The sequence below is a fragment of the Streptopelia decaocto genome (assembly GCF_964273445.1).
Source record: "Streptopelia decaocto genome assembly, chromosome: 24".
In the NCBI taxonomy this organism is placed as follows: domain Eukaryota; kingdom Metazoa; phylum Chordata; class Aves; order Columbiformes; family Columbidae; genus Streptopelia; species Streptopelia decaocto.
Window position 1 is genome coordinate 2,825,267 of NC_138679.1, and position 10,072 is coordinate 2,835,338.

Here is a 10,072-nt window from a genome sequence, read left to right on the forward strand (position 1 = left end):
TGGCGGCTGCGTGTTTGGTGCACAAGAGCCACAGAAATTCCCCGGAGCTGAGCAGTTACACCCCTGGATGCTTCTCTAGCTCTGCAGAATGAGCAGGTACTGGGGTGACACCGGACACTTCAGCAGCATCTCTGAGCTCCCAAAGCATTGATAGAAGACAGAGCTTTGAGAATCCATTCAGCTTTGAGTCTAGTGCAGGGAAGGGAAGTTTATCTTAAAACCACTCATCAATTTATCTTGTGCTTGTGGAGAAACAGTCAAGTCCCTGTTTACATTGGTCTCAGCTGAGCAACCGCATGGAGTTCAGCGGTTACTGGAGGTGTGCAGTGATGTGAAGCCACCACAGCTTCCACTGCTTCTCTTCCCAAGAAGAAGTTCAAAGGGAGAAAACACAGGAGTGTAGCACTAATACCAACAAGCTCTTCTACAACCTACTCCAACCAGATAAACTCACTTGTGGATAAACCTCCACCGCTCTTTTACAATGGCAGGTTAATGATGCCCTCCCTTTAATCCAGGCTGGCTGGTTCCCCAAAGCAGATGAGATCACAGCTACAGAAGCAAACCAAAAGAGATGGGCAGGCAGATAGGTTTGGGATCTGCTCTCTGTGATCTTGGGCTTCCATGTGCCCATTCACTCCGCAGTGATTCTCTCCCGATCCCCGCTGCTCTGCATTGCACTTTCACAGCAACACAAGTGGTTGTGTAAGGTAAAAAAAGAATCGTGCCCAAGAGAGACTCATAGAATAATTTTAGTTGGAAAAGACATTTAAGATCATTGAGTCCAACTGTTAACCCAGCTCTTGCACTAACCCATGTCCCTAAGAACCTCGTCTAAATGCCTTTTAAACCCCTCTAGGGGTGGCGACTCCACCGCTGCCCTGTGCAGCCGGTTCCAATGCCTGACAACTCTTTCTGTAGGTGGTAAATCCCATCTCCTGGCTGAACAGACATCAGCCAAGGTGTGGTGAAGGGATGGAGGAGACACGAGACAGAAGAAGAAAAAGGGATCCGAAAAACCGAAGCCGCAACCAGAGTGCTCTGCTCCCATTCCATCCCAGCCTGGCTTACCTGGGTTTCCTTGAGCCGGACCAGCAGGGCTTGAGGCGTCGGGAGCTCCAAGGTTTCTAGCAAAGCCGGAGCAGTAACCTGCCCGGCCGCTCTAGCTCTGCAGGAGTGCCCACGGTGTGAGCTCACCCGGAGCAGCCGCCAGGAGCAACCCTGGCTCCGTCTCTAGGGAGAGCGTTGGGATGAGCCCAGAGCCATGCACGCCCCCCGGGCAAACCTCCCCGGCCCCCCAAGGAAACATCTTGGCTGGAGGGTTTATATGTGTGCACCCAAATGGGCAGGGGCAGGGAGGGAGGGCAGAGGAGCGTGAGCTGGAAAGGTTGGAATTGCGGGTGGAAATGCCGTCTGAAATCATCCGTGGTGCCCCAAGGCAGGTTCCCTGCGCAGGCGCACACACCCCAATCCTAACCCTGTTTTTCCCAGGGCAGGGACTGATCCGTACAACCTCCCTTGCAGAGCTGGTTAAAGAACCCAATACGACTGCTTTTACCAAAAATCACGCAGCAAGCTGATGCTGCCTTGTTTTCAGGGGCTAAACTCGAGCTGCTTCTCAACTTTTCCCCAACTACTGTTTTATTATAAAAAATAATTTCATTATCAAATCACACTTCTTCTAGCTAGTTTACTTCATTATTTAGTTAAAGAATTGGCTGAATAGGACACTTTAGGGTGGCAATTTTGCAAACGGGAGTATACCTAGGAGACCTGAGCCCTTCCTGAAGACACCAGGGCTTACAAAAGCTTCCCAAATCCACACATATTTTGAAATAAGAGGGTAATTAACCACTGAAGCAGCTTTTATTACAACACGGTGGAGCCTCCGTTACATGCAACTAAGTCAGGGCTGGATTTCTTTCTGGGACAGATGATGCAACTTGAAGCAGAAGATCAGAGGCCATCCCCAGAGATGGCTGCACTGGGGTGTCTGTATTGAGGAAATCTGGGGTGAATTTGCTTCTTATTCACTTATAACTCCTGAATTCACGTGCTGAAAGGAGGTACCCAGTTCCCCAGGGGAATCTCAGTGAGAAGCAAGTAGTGACTTGTCCACCCCAGCACGAAGGTGACGTGCAGTGTCAGCGGGGAAGGTGGCAGAGGTAGATTTGAAGATAAGATGGATCACTGCCCAGACACAACGCCTGGTGTGTATGAACATCTTTGAAAAGAATGATTTTTCCCACCTCAAAACCTCTGGCATCCTCAGCGTGAACAAAGCACCCAAGCATCACTGTTATATCCTGTGCCACGCAGCAAATAAATAACTGGAGAGGGTGTCATGAATCCACATCTTCCCTGATTCATCAGTTAGCAGCATTCAGGTCATAAAGAGGTGCTGATTGCTGGGTGAGTCCTGCTTCCCAGCTCCTCCTAATGGTGCATCCTCCTGCCTGGAGTCACAGGGCCTGGGATGCTGAGGATGCTGAGGATGCTGATGTGGGAGCGGGCTGAGGAGGTGCAGGTACCCAGGGAGCAGAGGGGTGAAGCTTTCTCATGGAAGAGTTGCGGAGACATTCCTCTAATCCTCCTCCCCACCTCTCTCCTAGCAGGTGACACCTTGTCTCGCTCTGATGTGTCACTTCCACACCAGGAAAACCTCACAGATGAGGTTTCCTCCTCATCCTGTCCCTTTAGCTGTTCCCTTCCCACTCCTTAGGACTGATGCTGTCTCGCAAGACCCCAGGAAACATCCCAGGCTTTGCAATATGGGATGTGCTGTCATCTGGAGAGCTTCATCCAGGCTCCTCTTCCTCTCCGTCATCCCTTGGGGGTTTTGCACCGAGGCAGCCAAGAGCAGGGAGTGGAAGGGATGGGGGCTTTCCCAGGGGTGTTTTGGAATGTGTGTACTCACATGGTGGGACACACTGTGCCACCAAAACAGGGGTGTGGGGGCTCTGGTGGGTAAGTTTGAGAGAATCCAGTGGCTGAACTCGAAGCTGGTCCTACCTGCCTTGTCCTGTGGCACCTCAGATGGAGGCGTCCACCCTAACTGCTGATGGAAGGGGATGTTTGTTTTCCAAAAGCCCATCTGGGGAAGCCGTGGCTCAGAGACACGTGTGTTTGTTTGTTGCCTGTGCTGGTGCGGGGCCGTGACCGTGGCAGAGGGGCGGCCACAGGCAGCCACGAGGTGGGAGTGCTGGCATCCCGCATCCCCGCGGGCTCGGGCCGTGAGTCAGAGCCCTGGGCTGGCAGGACACCAAATGACTTCGCTCCATCCTCACAGCGAGCGGACAAGCTGGGAAGGGAACCCAGGCATTCTGGCTCCCGTGGCATCGCTCTGCCCGTGGCCAGGAGAGCCCTGAACAGCCTGGGCAGGCTGCGTCCTGCTGACGGCTCTTTTGCTTTTGGTACATGACTTCAGCTCCAGGGCTGCAATTTCATGCTTTCAGGTATAAAAATACAGGTAGATGACCTGGGAGCCTTGCTAATGACGAACAGTTAGACAATCCCTGTCATTCGTGGCTCCACGGGGCAGGAATTGCGTCCTCTGCTTGGTTTGGAAGCCGCTTAGCAAACCGCGGTCTGGAAGAAATAATAACAGCAGCGGGAGACGTGCTAAATTTACACAGCCAAATGAAAACATTCATCTTCATTGCTGCTGTATAGCCTTCTGGGAGCGATGTACCCGTTCCTATCCACATCTGCAGAGCTGTAAATATCTGTGTCTCTTCACCAGGTGGGGTAGGGGCTGCAGGCAACCAAAAAGCAGCAGCGGCAGCAGCAAGGGCAGCCTGCATCCCACACAAGGTGTGGCTTTAAAGTGCCAAATGTCTGAAGCACCTGCTCTTTACAACATCGTGACCCTGGTACTTGTGCAAGGCCGACTCTGCAGGAGCGGAGCACAAACCTTGTCAAGTGCCGGAGGGTTTGCTCTCAGGGTCCAAGAGAAATTCCCCATCTATCCATCACCATTGAGCAATCACCCAGGCACTTGATTATCTCTACTCCAGGCAGGATGCCATACCAATAGTCTTTGCCAATCTGACCACCCCGTGCTTGTTTTGAAATATAGACGGGTTTAAAACAAATGTCCTAATTGCTAATAGGGACAACAATCAGAGTGATAATTAAGGGAAGTTCTCCCGGCGCTGTCGTGTGTCACACGTGCTCCTCGCTGCGGTTGTGCGTGTGCTTATGCAACTCAGCGGGAGCTGCTGGGTGTGCAGGGGCTGAGCAGAGGCTTTTCTCACTTTTCTTTGTAGATGAAAATATAAACTATCTAAATCAGGAGAGAGTAGAACCACCTTATCCTTGGCAAGGCTCCCTCGCTTAGTGCGGCTCACAGACCCAGCGAGGGCTGCCTGCAAGTCCCCAAAGGTTTCAAATTCAGCAGAGACAGAGCAGGGAGGCGCCTCGTGCTGAATTTTGCCCCGCAACCTTTCTTGTGGGATTCTTGACTCTGAAGAGACGTGAAAATGGAAGGAGACAAGGAGGAATGTTCTTGTTTCACTCGGGCTGAGCCCGCAGTTTTCCCCGCGGCTGGCAGAGCCTTGGCAGCGCTTGGCGCCCGGGTAGACGTGTTTATCTAACGCCGCGATCCTTTCCCAGAGCGGGACGAAGCTTTGGCAGGAGGAGTTGGTGGCGGTTTGTGCGAGGTCTGCCAGAGATTTAACACCAGAGTCCTGGGAACCAGAGGATTCTCCATCCAGGCCTGAGTACTCAAGGTGGGGAGACCCCATGGCCCCTCTCAACTCTGCTCCCCCTGGGCACAAAAGGAGCTGCTGTCTCTGTTTTGGGAAGGGAGAAGCTTGAAGGACAGAGCAAAGCCTGAGGAATTAATGCCCTCGTTAAAACGCCTGAGAAGCCAGACCACAAGTTTACCTCTGACCCTGTCACGTGCGGTGTTGGTCTGTTGGAAGGAGTATGAAAAGGAAGGTAAGCAGGAAATAATCCTGCCCCATGTTCTGGTGGTCAGTGATTTCATACTTCCTTAGCTGGAGGTCCTGGACCATCATGTTCCACCAGTCAGAACACACCAATCTCCAGCTTTTAAAGGTTATTTTTTGAGGTCATATCCTGTGGCAATGAGGTCCAGTTTAATGAGGTTCTGGGTGAAAAAATACCTCCTTTTGGCTATGTGCTGCCTGATGGGTACTCTCCAGCCGAGTCACTTCTGCAGTGGGAAATAAAGTGTATTTGTTCCCTGTCCTCAAGGCCCCTTTACTGCACCTCCCCGCAATGTCCCCATCCCACCCCAGTCCTTCCCAGTGCCTTGTCTGGTTTCGCATCTATTGTATGAGATGCCCACATGGCAGAGAGCATCCTTTGTGATTTAAGCTCAGCACTGATGACAATCAAACACGTGCACGTCAAGACCACTCTCCTGCAGACCCTGTCCCATCCCTCCCCATGCAGGCCCTCGCCAGCACAGACATTTCCTTTATTCATTTAATAACTCCCTGTTTCTTGACTATGTTGTTCACTTGTTAAAATTTCCAGCTCTCATTGAGAACACAGAGGGTCTAAAAACCATCTCTAAATAATCAAACCAACTAGCCCTGAGAGTTAAAGCATCTGCAGGCAACACGCTAAATAAATGAAGAAGTAACTCAGGCCCAAAATAAGCCCAGGTTGGTGCAATTTGTTTCACTCGCTGCTTGTGTCGTGGCTGAGTTTGTCTCCGAAATAGCTCTGAGGTGTAAAATCAGCCCGATCCGGCCATCCTGTCCCATCTCTGAGGGCACATGTGGTGTGCGAGGGGACGATACCGCACCGTCATGCAGCCGTGGCATGCGATGCTGGAGCATGTGCTGCCCGGCACGGCATGGCATGGAACGGCATGGCACGGCATGGCATGGAACGGCATGGCACAGCATGGCATGGCATGGCACGGCACAGGGAGGCTGGCAGGCTCTCCCGTGCCCCGGTGCTGGCATGGGGCTGTTTCCCAAGCTCAGTTGCACCCCGTTTCTGCCCACACCCTTTGCAGAGAAGGCGAGAAGGTTGCACAATGGAGGAGGAGGAGGAGGAGGAGGCTGCTCTGGGAACCCAGGCTCCAGGCTAGGTCCTTGCTTATCTCCCCAGCACTCCCCTGAGACTGGGAAACTGGGGTGAGAACTGGGGGAGAGAACCATCCCACCTGCGGGACTATTTCTCAAAGAGCAGAGTTGCCCAAATGCTATTTGCGTGTCCTCAGTGCCCAGTGCACAGTGAGCGGAGCACAGTGTCCCCCATCGTACTCTGTTGTGATGAAGGTGACGAGGATGAACTCCAGTTCATCCGGGGATGCTCTTATTGCGATGTTACTCCTGTCAGCAACCACAACACGAGCACGAACTTTGCAAATCAGGGGCAAGGGCAACTCTGACCGAGCATCAGTGTGATAACAAACTGAGAAACCCTGATTCTTTCTACCTGTTCACAGAAACTCTCCGGACAACACAAACAGGTGGCAGGGTGGGATTTTGAAGCCTGGAAGCAGGAATTTTTGTAGCATCAGAGCTGGGGGGTAGCGAGGTGTGTAACCTGGGCTAGAGAAGGGAAAGACATCAGGGTTCACCCATCGATGCCCAATGCTGCACAAAAATGGCACGAGCTGGTTGAGACCTGAGGGGGTTGAAGTATAATCTAGTTGACAGGAAAATGGTTCAGAGACAGGACACGGTCTTGGTGATTTTCTGAAAGACGAGTTGGGTATTGTTTCAACCGCATGTTTTTGAGATATGAAGCAAAGAGCGGTGGCACTTGAGAATCCTACACATAGACTTTGGGCCCTTTTGCTCACATGTGTCATAAATCCTTCTGGATTGAATTGTTTTGGAGGGTGAAATGTGTTTCGTGGGGTTGCCTGGGTGTGTCCATCCCAGCAGACACAGCATCACCCAACCTGAAGGTGAACCCCAAGGAAAGCTGGTGGCATCCAAACATTTTGGGCGCCTGCGTCTTACCCAGAAATACAGAAGGCTGCCTGGCTGTTGCATCTTGGGCCGCATGAAAAGGAGCGTGGGCAGCAGGTTTGGGAGGGATTTTGCCCCTCTGCCCCACTCTGGTGAGACCCCCTGCAGTGCTGGTCCAGCTCTGGGTCCTCGGCACCGGACACACAGGGACCTGCTGGAGAGGGGCCAGAGGAGCCACAGGAATGATCCAAGGCTGGAACAGCTCTGCTGGGGGACAGGTGAGAGAGCTGGGGTGTCCAGCTGGAGAAGAGAAGCTCTGGGGAGACCTTAGTGTAGCCTTTCTGTGCTTAAAAGGGGCCCATAAGAAAGATGGGGACAGACTTTTAAGCAGGGCCTGTTGCGACAGGACAAGGGGTGATGGTTTTAAACTAAAGGAGGGAGGTTCAGGCTGGACATGAGGAAGGAATTGTTGGCCCTGAGGGTGGTGAGAGCCTGGCCCAGGTTGGCCAGAGAAGTGGTGGATGAACCATCCCTGGAGACATCCCAGGCCAGGCTGGACGGGGCCTGAGCAACCTGAGCTGGTGAAGATGTCCCTGTCATGGCAGGGGGGGCACTGGGGAGCTGGGAAGGTCCCTTCAACACAAACCGCTCTATGCGGAGTCTCTGCTCATGGCCCGGGCGGTGGTTCCCTCTGCCGGCACCGGGCGAAGCTGCAGCGGGACCCGGCGGGACCGGCCGGGCCGCGCACGGACCGGGGGACACGGGGACTGCCGGGGGGGACCCAGCACATGAACAGCCCGAAACTGCCCCAAAAATCTCTCTGGAGTAAGTCACCCTGGTAAGAGAGCTCAACCGTGCAGGGACCAGCTCTCTCCGGGGCTTGTGCAGGTGCTGGCTCCCACTGTTGCAGCTGATTTGGTGTCCCCATTGCTCCTGTGGCTGTATCCCAGTACGTCCCAGCACAACCAGCTGCTGGGGATCCACAGCTGCCAGGAGATCTGGGGGAATCTTGTCCCTGTTTTGAGGACAAAGGAGAAGGTCCTTGCGGTGCAGACAGCAGTAACGGCCTCTTCATCCAGGGTTCGCTCTCAGGAGGCGCTGGGCTCGGAATGAAATAGTTAAAGCAGCGCAAAACAGAAGCAGATAATATTGTCTTGTATTGTAGACAGATGATACGTTATTCCCAGCATCTGTGCTCCAGCTTGCATGAAAAGCTCCAGACCTGAATTTCACCCCGTGTCAGGGTTTACCGTCCAGCCTGTCACTCGCACAGTAAATTACCAGCTTCATGTTAATCTGCTCAAACACAGAAAATCGAGATCGGTTTAAATGCATCTACCAGACATCAAACACCAGACGCAGCTTTAGAATCAATTGGGTTAAATCAGGGCAGCGTTTTGTATTTTAAGCCAAACATAAAGCTCAGCTCCCGAGGGAGCGCAGCCCACGGGAGGGGAGATAAAGCCACCCTGGGACGGGCGGGGAGGGGGGAGCATTGTTTTCTACAAAGAACAGGAAACGAGCCTCAAAGAGTACATGAAAGAGACCTTAAAACAAATGCAGATCAGCAAGGGGGGGCTTCTCGGCTCATCTCCCAGCTGCTCTGCCCAGGGGCCGCCCGCAGAAACTGCTGCTGGAGCCCGGCGGGGGCTCGGAGGGGTAGACCTGGGGACCCCTCGGGTGCTGGGACTCCTGGGTGGGTGTGAAGCCAAAAAAGGGCCAGACGAGCCTGGGTTCACCCTGGGGACCTGGTTACAGTCGGACTCGATAATCTTAAAGGTCTTTTTGAACCCCGCAAAAATCTCTGATCCTATGACCCGTGGGGATGCGATGAGCGTGGACAGGGCACTAAGACGGTGCTCCGGGCCCTGCACCCAAACCCATCGTGGCCTCCCTGCTCCTGCAGTGCCCTCATCACACCTGGTCCTCACAGCATCTGCCCAGCTCCCCCCAGCCGCCGTGCTGGGCAATTCGGGGGGAGCTCCATAGGGGAACAGAGGTGCGACAATTGCATCAAGGTGAAATGAAGTTTTCCTTCATGGAGGTGCCCTTTATCTGCTCTTTAAGAAAAAAAAAAAAAAGAGTTTGGCCCCTTTGGAGCTTAAACCCCTCTGTTGAACATTGCTGCTTCATTTTGCTGCTCCTAATAAAATAAGGTTCATGTTAGAGGCGACCGGCACAGAATAACTGCAATGTACCAGAAAGCTGTTTCCTCCCATACAAGGCGAAGCAGTGGCCGGCTGCCAAAGGGGACAATGAGGGACTCTGAGGCCGGTCCTGTGGGCCCTCGTGTTCCTGTTTACTTGGAGGCTCGCCAGTTGACCAGAGACATTTCTCTGGGTATTTTTTAGTGTGATTTTTAATGAAACCATGGCCAGCGGTGCCCACATCCCGCAGGAATCCTCCTCCTGCGCAGAGTCCCTGGGAGCAGTGGCACTGTGTGGCACCGGGGACCTTCCCGAGCCCCGTGCAGCCTGTTCCACCGGCTCCGTCGCACCCGACAGCACCTCCCGGGCTCAGCCGCCCGCTGACCCTCTCCTCGCCCGGCTGCTCATGGCAGGATTCCCAGCTCGCCGTGGCCGCACCCGCAGCACAGGGTGAACCGCCGGCCTCTGTGGGCTGCCCATCAGATGGGAGACGGGAAAAACCTCATCGTGACCCTCAGAGGAACAAGGGTGTTCCCATGGTTATCTTGTCCTTCCTTCAGCAGAAAGCCCGAGCAACGCCCCGGCTTTATCAGCCTGCCCGGCTGCGGTGCCGTGGGCAGGAACAGCCCAGCGGCAGCTGGAAAGGGAGGCCTGGGGTGGGAATGGGGTGCTGGGCATGGGAGTGTGGTGCTCAGGGATGGGAATGTGGTGCTGGGGGTGGGAACATGGTGCTGTGCTGGGAGTGTGGCAGAGTGGGATGGGAAGATGGCGCTGTGGATGGGAACATGGCACCCATGGATGGGACCCCGGTGGCCCCGGGGCCAGCAGAGCGCAGGGTCTGGGGGAGAACGGGGTCCAGAATCACAGAACCCCAGAATGTCAGGGGTTGAAGGGCCCTGGAAAGCTCATCCAGTGCAATCCCCCCATGGAGCAGGAACACCCAGATGAGGTGACACAGGAAGGTGTCCAGGCGGGTTGGAATGTCTGCACAGAAGGAGACTCCACAACCCCCCTGGGCAGCCT